We start from the raw sequence: 10,203 nt of genomic DNA, 5'->3' as shown, positions 1-10,203 counted from the left end.
ACTGAGGGCTTCCTGAATCACCCATTTTTAGGCATCCCTTGTCAGACTCATCATCAGGAAGGCCAGCATTCCACCTTTATATCTTCTTCTGAACCTGAGGACCTTACTTGATCCCATGAAGGAAATTGAGGCCTAGAGCAGAGTCCCTCTAGCAGTCTCAGGTGGCCTCCCAACTGCAGGCTGCCTGCTCCTTAGCACTCCAGAGTTGGTATGACATTTGACCTAAGGATACTGCTCCAGCTCACAGAGATTCTACATCCTAGACCACATAGGAATCCCCCCTCCCCCACCTCAAGCTTGCAAGGAGAGAAGACCTTAGTCTGAGACAAGACAGCTACACAGGGGGCTACAAAACACACCCAATATCCATTCCAGGATCTACAAGAGGTGCAAGGTAGACCCCGGGTCTAGGGATAGGCCCTGGGTACTCTTCCTTTTCCCTAAGGGGCACAGGTTGCTACTTCCCTGCCATCAAGACCTGTTGACTTAACATATTTGAATATGGAAAGGCTGTGCAGATTTCTAGAGTGCCAGCTGATGCTACACCTCACCTCCTGCAAAGCAGCTGGGAGCCTTCACTGACATAGTGAAATGAGCTGGTCAGAAGTCACAGCCTGTGAGACCAGACTTAGGAGCACTGCAATAGAAGGAAAGAATAAAAACTAGGCTCAGAAGGTAACTCAGCTCTATTCTGAATGTAGTAAGAACAGCGTGGGTTTTATAGCCAAGGAATAGGAATGTTGAGGCCTGGCAGATAAAAACTTGAGAGACACCAAGAGGGCTGCTAGGGTTATAGCTTAGTTAGTGGAGTGCTTGCTTGCCTAGCATACATGAAGCCCTGGGTTAGACAGATCTCCAACACCAGATAAACTAGTCATGGCAGTGCAAACCTGTGATCCCAATACTCAGGAGGCAGAGGCAGGTAGACCAGAAATTCCAAGTCTTCCTTGGCTACATTGTTCAAGGTTAGCCTGGGAGAGATGAGACTGTATCAAAAATAAATAAATAAAAAGAAAGGCAACATCTGGAGTGATGGGACTAGGAGATTGGATGAATCCCCCTGCTCTACAAGCACTGAAGAACTGAGTTCAGATCCACGGCACCCATATAAAAATCTGTACTGCAAATCCTGGTCTCTACTTGTACAGACGCATCTTGTACATACTCAAGTATGTACACACACAAACAGGCAAAGTGTAAGGGAGGCTCTGGCTAACCTAATTGTGAGAGTTTGAATTTCATGGCTCAAACTCATTCAGTTTAATCCATACAATGAGGTGTGACCAGGTTGGACTGGCAGGAGGTGATTAAGGCTCTGCCCTCACAAATGGATCCATCCATCTGTGAATTAATGGATTAGGGATTAGTGGGGGATGAGGAATGGCTTTGTAATGAAGGAAAGCTTGCTGCCTCTCACTATGTCCTCCACTGAACTGTCCAGCAGGAAGACCCTTGTCACATGTCCTCGAGATGCTGGCACCATGCTCCAGATGTGTAAACTAAGCTAGCCAGACATGTATACCAGCTATCCCATCTGTGGTAAACAGTTACAGCAAGAGAAAGCAGGCCAAGACAGTGACGTTCTGTATTCTTGTTGAGGGCAAGCCAAGGTGATCAGACAGCATAGGAAGAGGGTGTGGACGAGGAACTCCATCGTATGTAGAGGGAGGGTGGTGATCTCACACATGGAGACGTTTGTTCAATCTAAACTTAACAAGGAGGTGTAGTTGCCCTAGGGGTCCCACTAAAGTTTGATCAAGCAAACAAAATCATTGTCAAGATCCCATCCCAACAGTCTCATCATGACAGCATGACAAATATCAGAAAACAAGCCTGATCCCAGAACTCAGGAAGCTGGGGCAGGAAGACTGAGTTTGAGGAGAGTCTGCTGTCTGAAAGATAGGAACTTTCAAAGTTGCACAGAGAAACTCGTTCTCTTTAGGACAATTTGTACCGGAAAGGTGAGGCCTGTCACTGATTGTCACCATCCCCTCCTTATACCTAACCACTTACCTGCCCCTTCCTCATCTGTCAGTCCTCTCTTCCAGATACCCCAAGTACCAGCCCATTTTCCACCTGTGTGGTCACTATTTCATTTCTAACCTGGATGCTGGCAGCTACTTCCTCACTGGCGTCTTTTCCTCTCCTGAACTCCACATGGCAGCCACAGGAGCTCTGACCGTAAGGTGGACTGCTCCCTGGGATTCATGTCCTTCCTGTTCCTCCAGTGGTTCGTGTCTTTTTCAGGCCTTTATGTCTCTGTGCCTCCTTCTCATACTGTTCCTCTCGGCTCCCCACTGGATGTCCTCCCTATCTTGGGCGTGGTCTCAGCCCCGATATTACCGCCTCTTGTGACCTCTGAGGCCATCTCACATGACGCTGTGCTCCCAACTCCAGAGCACTGTCACCTCCTGAGGTGGTCCGTATTGGCCACCATGTGTGCTGTAGCACACACACCACATGGCTAGCATTCATGCAGAAGTCATTTAATGAATGCATATGAACAATACAGTTTATAACTGCAATAAGGGACAGAAAGAAAAGACACATACTGTATGACAGGGTTACTGGGCCTTCCTGAGAGGATGAAGCCAGACAAAGTGTCCCCAAGCTGGAGGTAGGGTACATGGTCTTCATGTATAAGAGGCTTTCACAGCTGAAGGTGAACATGACCATATGAAGAGGCAATGGTGGCCAATGAGGGGTCCTTTATGCTGAGCAAAAGATAGGGTGTCTTCCACATTCTTATGTGACCAGAGGACACTACCCATTCATTTATCTATTAATTTATTCAATAAATATCTTCTAAATGCTCAAGCCAGAACCAGATCACCAGGGAGACCCCTCCCCCCACACACACAAATGGGAAGTCACAGGCACACATCTGTGTAGGTGCTAATGAGTGCTATGAAGTTGAGTCAGAACAAGAATCAGAAGCATAAAAAGATGGCTCCACTGAGCCTTGTGGTATGATCATAATAATGTGTGGCTTCCTCCCACAGGGAACCAAAATGGTCCGTGTGACACATGTGTAGCTTGGAAGAGACTGTATGACTCTTCAGGCTGGGTCATTTTGGGGTTATATTCTCTGGAGAAGCAGCTGCAGTCGTAAGGTTGATCAAGCAGTCCTTGGGTCCCAGACACCAGCCAGCACCAACTTTGGTGAGGGAGTCAGCTTGGAAGTGGATTTTTAGCCCCAATTGAGGCTTCAGATGAGACTATCTAGCTGGCTGACATTTGACTATGGCATCATGAAACCTTGAACCTGAACTCCTGACCCCACTGTTAGATCCAAAGGGAACTCCTTTTCCTTTCCTTTTTTTTTTTTTTTGTTCAATTTTATTTATTTATTATGTATACTGCAGTGTGCCTGCATGTATGCCTGCAGACCAGAAGAGGGCACCAGATCTCATTACAGATGGTTGTGAACCACCACATGGGTGCTGGGAACTGAACTCATGACCTCTGGAAGAGCAGCCAGGGCTCCTCTGAGCCATTTCTCCAGCCCCCAAAGGAAACTCCTATTCCCCAAACTCCGAAAGGCATCCCAATAGGCTCAATAGGATTTCTAGTGCAGGAACTTGTGAAGCTGGTTTCTGTGGACCAGAAGAAGTCATTTCCCTTACCTCTGGCAGAAGGCACCTCTGTAGTGCTTATTAGCATATCAAAGCTCCTGCTGGCCTCCAGACTCCCTGAGAATCACAAGTATCTTTTACACATTTCAGAATCCACTAGCATCCTAGCTAGCAGCCTTCTCATGTCCTACCCTACTCAACTCCCTTCACCTCACAGGTTCTCTACCCGAAGCTACTCATTGACCTTATAACTGCTATCTTTCACTATGTTCTGTCTGTCTGTCTGTCTGTCTGTCTGTCTCTGTTTCTCTCTCTGTTTTTTTTTCTGTCTTCTCTCTGTCTCTTTCGTCCCTTCCCTCCCTCCTCCCTCCCTCTCTCCCCCCTCCCCCCCAACCCCCTCTTTCTCTCTCCTCAGCTCCTGCTTCTCTCCCTAGCCAGGTCCAGTCTGCTGGCCATGTTCAGTCTACTTCTTTCTCTCTGCTCTGGAGTCTTCCAGACGCCTCTGGCTGTTCTGTCTCAAATCTACAATAAAAACCTTTCCCTTAACCACACTGTGGAACAGTTGTGTCACTTTATACTCCTGTTATCAAAACCTGGGAGGAGCACAAAGGACCCCTTTCCAAGGGGCTCAGCCTCTCCTAACTGAACCAAGCAGCTGAGCTGGCTCTCCTAAGGTACGGATCATTTGTTTCTGCCGGCTTCTTTCACCCACCATATTGAACTCCAAATTTTAGAGTCTACCTCTTCAGTCGCTTCTTCTCTCCACCTTCTCTCTCCTGGTGTCACCTTGGAGTTGCTTGCTTCGTCTCTGACAGCTTCTGGAGCTTACTAGTGCTGCAGAAGGTGTACCGATGCACCAGGCAGGGTCTTTATCCAACTGAGCATCCATCATACGGAAAGGGATGCCTCTCCTTCGTGATTTGGGATGTTTCTCTCTGACAAGATTCTTGGTCTGGTTGTGGACACTTACTCTTCTCTTCCCTATCCTTGAGTCCCCTCCTCACATACTCCCAGTTCACTCCAGGAGCTTGCTCTGTCTCTTTTGCCACCCTCCTCATTCTGCTCTTGGTTGCTGTCTTGCCAGCTCTCTCTCTCAGCTGCCTCCAGGAACTTTATCTCTGACAGTGGCTAGCCACTTGTTTCTCTTCACATCCTTTTAGGAGCTAACTGTTCCGTCTCTCTCTATCCCTCTCTGTCTCTCTCTGTCCCTCTCCGGCTCGCTGGAGCCTGCTGTTTTAAGCCCCACAGTCACATGGGGCAGCTTCTTTATGCCCCACTGGGTCTCTAAGATGCTGGAATCCTCCCTCTGGCAGAGTTCCTGTTTGCGACCCTTTTCCCTAAGCCTCGCCCACTCCCTCTTCACTTTTCTAAAGGACGTCTTCTTTCCTGCTTGCTCTATCTCTCAGCTGACTCCTGTCTCTAACCATGAGCACTTCCTATTCCACAGGCTCTTCCCATCCAGAATGGTCCTCACCTGCCTTCTCTATTTTTTTTTTTCCTCCTAGGATTCAGAGATTCCATTAAGCCTTGTTATCTTGCTGCAAATGGCTTGGTCCCTTACAATTCAGTGGCCAAAGATGGCATACAAGATTTCCAAATTCTCACAGATTGTTACAGCTTCTGTGAAAACAAATAATCCCAAAGTCTTTTATTTCTAAACTTTTATTTCTTTGCTCTCCGTTCTCAAATATTTTTATCTCTACGTCTTCACGTGCTTGGTCATTTCTCTCTCTGATTGTTAAATTCAATTTTACAGAGATTCAAATATCTTTGGTGTATGGTAATACTAAGTTTTTTAAAATGCTGTTTAACTCTATAAAAAAGCTGGTTCTGCAGTTGAGTTTTGGCCCTCCCTCTCCAGATCTGAACATACTTGTTTAAAAGTCTCATCCAAAAATCTCTGTCCCAGGTCAGGTGGGCCACCTAACTCTGCTTCAGGGAAGAGAACAAAACATAATAGCACAGGAAAAGAAACTACATATTTAAAATAGTTAAAAAGTAAAGTATTCCCAATAGGAATCACAGCTGCTTAACTCATACTTATTCCTAATTTTGTCTAACTCTCTAAATAATGCCCTCTCTTACAACTCTTAAAACTTCTGCTGAAGTATAAACTTTATCTCAAGATTTGTTAGACTATAGTGTAAATTCTCTTTGTATCAAGATTTGTAAATTGAGGGTGGATTTAAAAACCTATAAAATAAGCAACAATAAGTCAGCTTAAAACTTGTAACAAAAAGTGTCAATAGTTTTTTTTAAAAAAACATCTATACATAGATAATCTTAATTTGCTACCGCATACTGCATATGTAATTTAGATTCAATTCTTGTTTTTGGAAAATAGAACTTCCTAACTAAAAATGTTTGATTAAGGTTTATAAATTCCTAAGGTTATAAATGTCTCCTCAGGTGAACAGAAACCAACTCAGAGATAGATGTCTAACCACTTAATGTCTTTGCTAACTATGTTCAACACCAGGCTTCTAGAAAATTTCAGATAAACAACAACATATGTTTGATGAATAATATATTTGATAATTAAGGTTTATAAACTTTTACGCTGGGCAGTGGTGGCACACACCTTTAATCCCAGCACTTGGGAGGCAGAGGCAGGTGGATTTCTGAGTTCGAGGACAGCCTGGTCTACAGAGTGAGTTACAGGACAGCCAGGCTACACAGAGAAACCCTGTCTTGAAAAACCTTTAAAAAAAAAAAAAACAAAACCAACAACAACAAAAAACCAAAAAAACAATGTTTATAAACTTCTAAGGTCAATTTAGGCTAGCAGAAACTGACCTGAAGATGTGTCTAACCTCTTTGAGTTTGCAAACTTTGTTAGGCTTTGGCTATTTGGATAAAATGAGTCATACAAGAATCTGTGATATTCTGTAATGGTTACACTACAAAAGGATCAGGAAGTAAGGGTCCCAGTCTGTTGGTGGACTACATTTATGGTTTGAAGCTTTTTTTTATGCTAAAGAATCATCAGTTCAAAATTTGAGAGTTCAAACTTAACAGGAATAAAACTGTAAAATCCTAATCTTATAAAAGGTACTAACGTGTTGTAAAGTATTATAAGACATGCAAGTGAATGGTTAGTCACTTTATAAATGATGAAATTCTTCTGAACTATGCTTGTAATCACGCGAAGTACAAATGTAATGAATTCATTTACGGGGAAAAATTTTAGCCTTCTGTATATGCCATCAAGGTTAAGCCTGAAGAAGGTAACTAAAAAACAAATAAATGATTGTTTAAAACCAGGTATGCTTAATCAATTAGATGATGTCTCTCAAGCTCTCCAGAGAGATCTGCTGAATATGGCATTTAAGGTGTTTAATGAAGAAGGCTCCCCCTGATAAGTAGAAATACCAACTTCTGGTAGCAGAGCTGAGAGGATGGGCAGCAATGGACTCCACCTGGAGTTTACCTCAATTGTGCTGATGTTGACCATTGGGTCAGCCGCATGCCTAGTCTGCTGCAAGAGCCCTAGGCCAAATGTGGACATGTTGGGTTGACTGTCCTATCCTGCCTCACCGAAGTAGGTCAGTTTTCCTAAGTTCCTCCTCCAGAGAAAAATCATGTCTAGCAACTGAAGGCTGATGCTGGCCTATGTGTAATCAGAGGACTTAATGGTATCCTTGAGTGACAGCCCAAGGCTGATGACCTCTGTCCTGGACAGAGCCATCAAGATCACCCTGGACAACCCCTGGCTGGCTGTCCAGGTGGAGGGTAAGTCTCTGTCATTTTAAATGATACAGCGGCCATTTGGATTATACTTCCCACTCAAATTTATCCTCCTCACATCTCTATAATGGTGTTGCCAGCAAGCTGTAGCTTCATCAGCTTAGCAGCCGAAGCAAACCTTAGCAAGACAGCTCCTCATGCCAAGGCTGCAGCTGCCTTGTCTATATGTAAAACTCTCATATGTAAAATTCAGGCCTTGCTTTTTCTAGAGCTACTAGGTCTCCTGAGAAAGGCAGACTCATGGACAGGTTTACCTTGCTGACAGGCATCACATGGAAGAACAGGTTTCAATGTAAAACCAAACTCAAGCTATCATACTACGAACACTAACATTTTATTTTATTTTTACGATTCCTTTATTTAAAGGAACTTGCTTTTCAGTGACTACTCTTGTCAACTATCTATGTCTTGTGGTAAATGATTGAATGGAAAAAAAAAGGTTTAAAGTCTATGTAAGTTATGGGAGTCTAAGGAAGTGAAACAGGTATGTAAATGCAAGCTCTGAGGGTCTAAGGAAGTGATTTAAGGTCTGTAAATGCAAGTTGTAAAGCTCCAAGAAAGTGAGTAATGTCTGTGAAGAAAAAAAAAAAGACCTAAAGATGATTCACGGTATTAAGACTTCAAAAGTTCAGAGTTTAATATATTAATGTAGTTCTGGTAAGCTATTAATCTAATGTTAATAAGGCCCTAGCTGCCATTATCATAATCACAGGCTCAAACTTCCTTTGGTTGTTTTCTAAATATAGACTAGAAAGTGCTTCCCATGGTGCTGAAATATACCTATACATCTCTGTCATATACCTATACATCTCTGTCATATACCTATATATCTATATGTCATACACAGAAACTCCAATTCCCCAAACTCCTGGACTCCAAAAGGCAGTCCAGTGGGCTCAACCTGGACTGTGTAGGAAAAAGTCTAATAGAGGGACTTGTGAAGATGGTTTCTATTTACCAAAAGAAGTCATTTCTCTTACCTCTGGCAGAAGACACATAGAGCTATCTGTGGTGCCTATTAGCACATCAAAACTCCTACTGGCTTCCAGGCTCCCTGAGTATCACAAGTACCTTTTACATATTTCAAAGTCCATGCTAGCATCCTAGCTACCTAGCTATCTATCATCCTTCCCATGACCTACCCTACTTAACTCCCTTTGGCTCACAGATTGCCCCCACCCCCAATCTGTCTCTCTTCTCGGCTCCTGCTACTCTCACTATGTTTTCTTTCTTTTTTTGTTTTTGTTTTTGTTTTTCGAGACAGGGTTTCTCTTTATAGTCCGGGCTGTCCTGGAACTCACTCTGTAGACCAGGCTGGCCTTGAACTCAGAAATCCGCCTGCCTCTGGCTCCCAAGTGCTGGGATTAAAGGCGTGAGCCACCACCGCCCGGCTCACTATGTTTTCTTTATTCTCTCTCCCTGGTATTCTCTCTCACGGATAGCCGTGACCAGGTCCAGTCTGCTGGCCATGTTCAGACCACTTATTTCTCTTCTGCTCTAGACTCTTCCAGATGCCTCTGTCTGTTCTCTCTCAAGTCAACAATAAAACCCTTCTTCCCTTTAACTGTACCATAGAATGGTCCTATCCTCAGTTTATACACCCACAAGCCAACAGAGATTAATGATTCGTGTCTGTGCACGCATACATGGTGCTGAGGATCAAACAAAGGGCCTCGTGCAGGCTCACAAGTGGTCCCCCACTGGGCTCCGTCAGCACAGAGCTGGCTGAAGCGAGGGTGCTGTGGGATAACTGGGGAAGTGTTCTACAGTACACACAGGATCCAAGAATGGCCTTTCTGTATCTGTGGGCATCCAGTGTAGCTGGAGTGGAGTGAGGGGACCAGCAATAGGAGTCCTATAAGGAAGCCACTCAAAGATCATATAAGGATTCACAGGCCAAGCAGTTGTGAACTCAAAATGTGAGAGTCTCAAAGAAACATGGCCACGCTTGTGCGTGTAGCAGCACCACATACAGTAACAGAGGTTGAAACCATTTACAGGTCTGCCCCTGGATGAAAGCAGCAACCGAATGTGGCTCATCCAAATGGTGGAATACTTTTCAGCCTTAGAAGGGAATCAGAGAGGTGAGGCTGTGGTTCACTATGGAGGGCCTGCCTAGAGAGACCTTGGTTTTGATCCCTAGCAATACATAAGCTGGATGTGATAGCGTGTGCCTGTAATTATAGCACTTGGACTGTAGAGACAGGAAGATTGGTAGTTCAGAGTAATCCTCAATTTAGGGATATCTGGGCTTCAGGAAAACAAGGCCTCAAAAAGAGGAGTGTGGGTGTCGGAGCTGGGCTAGCTGAGTTGGTGTGGTGCACTAGTGAAGGTGGTCCCTGCTACTTTGTAGACTGAAGCAGGGTGATCTCTTGAGCCCAGAAACTGGAGGTCAGCCTGGGCAAGGCAGTTAAGACCCCATCTCACAAACTAAAGATCAAACTATAGTATAGGGTCCCTGGTGACTTGGGATGATCATCTCAGCTAGTAGGGAAACTGAGGCAGGAGGATCTGAATACAAGACTAGCCAACCACTTAATGAAACTGTCTCAAACTGAAAGTTAAAAGACTCTAGGGCCAGAGGGACAGCTCAGAAGTTAAAGTACCTGCTCCTCTTGCAGAGAACCTGGGTTCAGTTCCTGGCAGCCACATGGTTCATAACTGTCTGTAACTTCCACTCCAGGGGATCCAGTGCCCCCATCTGATTTCTGTGAGCACCAGACACACATACAATACACTTATATACATACACACAAAACATGCATACACATACAATTAACTAAATATTAAAAAAATATTTTATACACCTAATTGTGGGGTGTCCAGCCTCTGCCATCTTGATTACCACCAGGGGTCAGGAACCAGTGGTTGCTTAGCACCC

The sequence above is a fragment of the Grammomys surdaster genome, unplaced genomic scaffold (genome assembly GCF_004785775.1).
Source record: "Grammomys surdaster isolate TR1022 unplaced genomic scaffold, NIH_TR_1.0 137, whole genome shotgun sequence".
NCBI lineage: Eukaryota > Metazoa > Chordata > Mammalia > Rodentia > Muridae > Grammomys > Grammomys surdaster.
Note: the sequence above shows the minus strand (reverse complement) of the source record.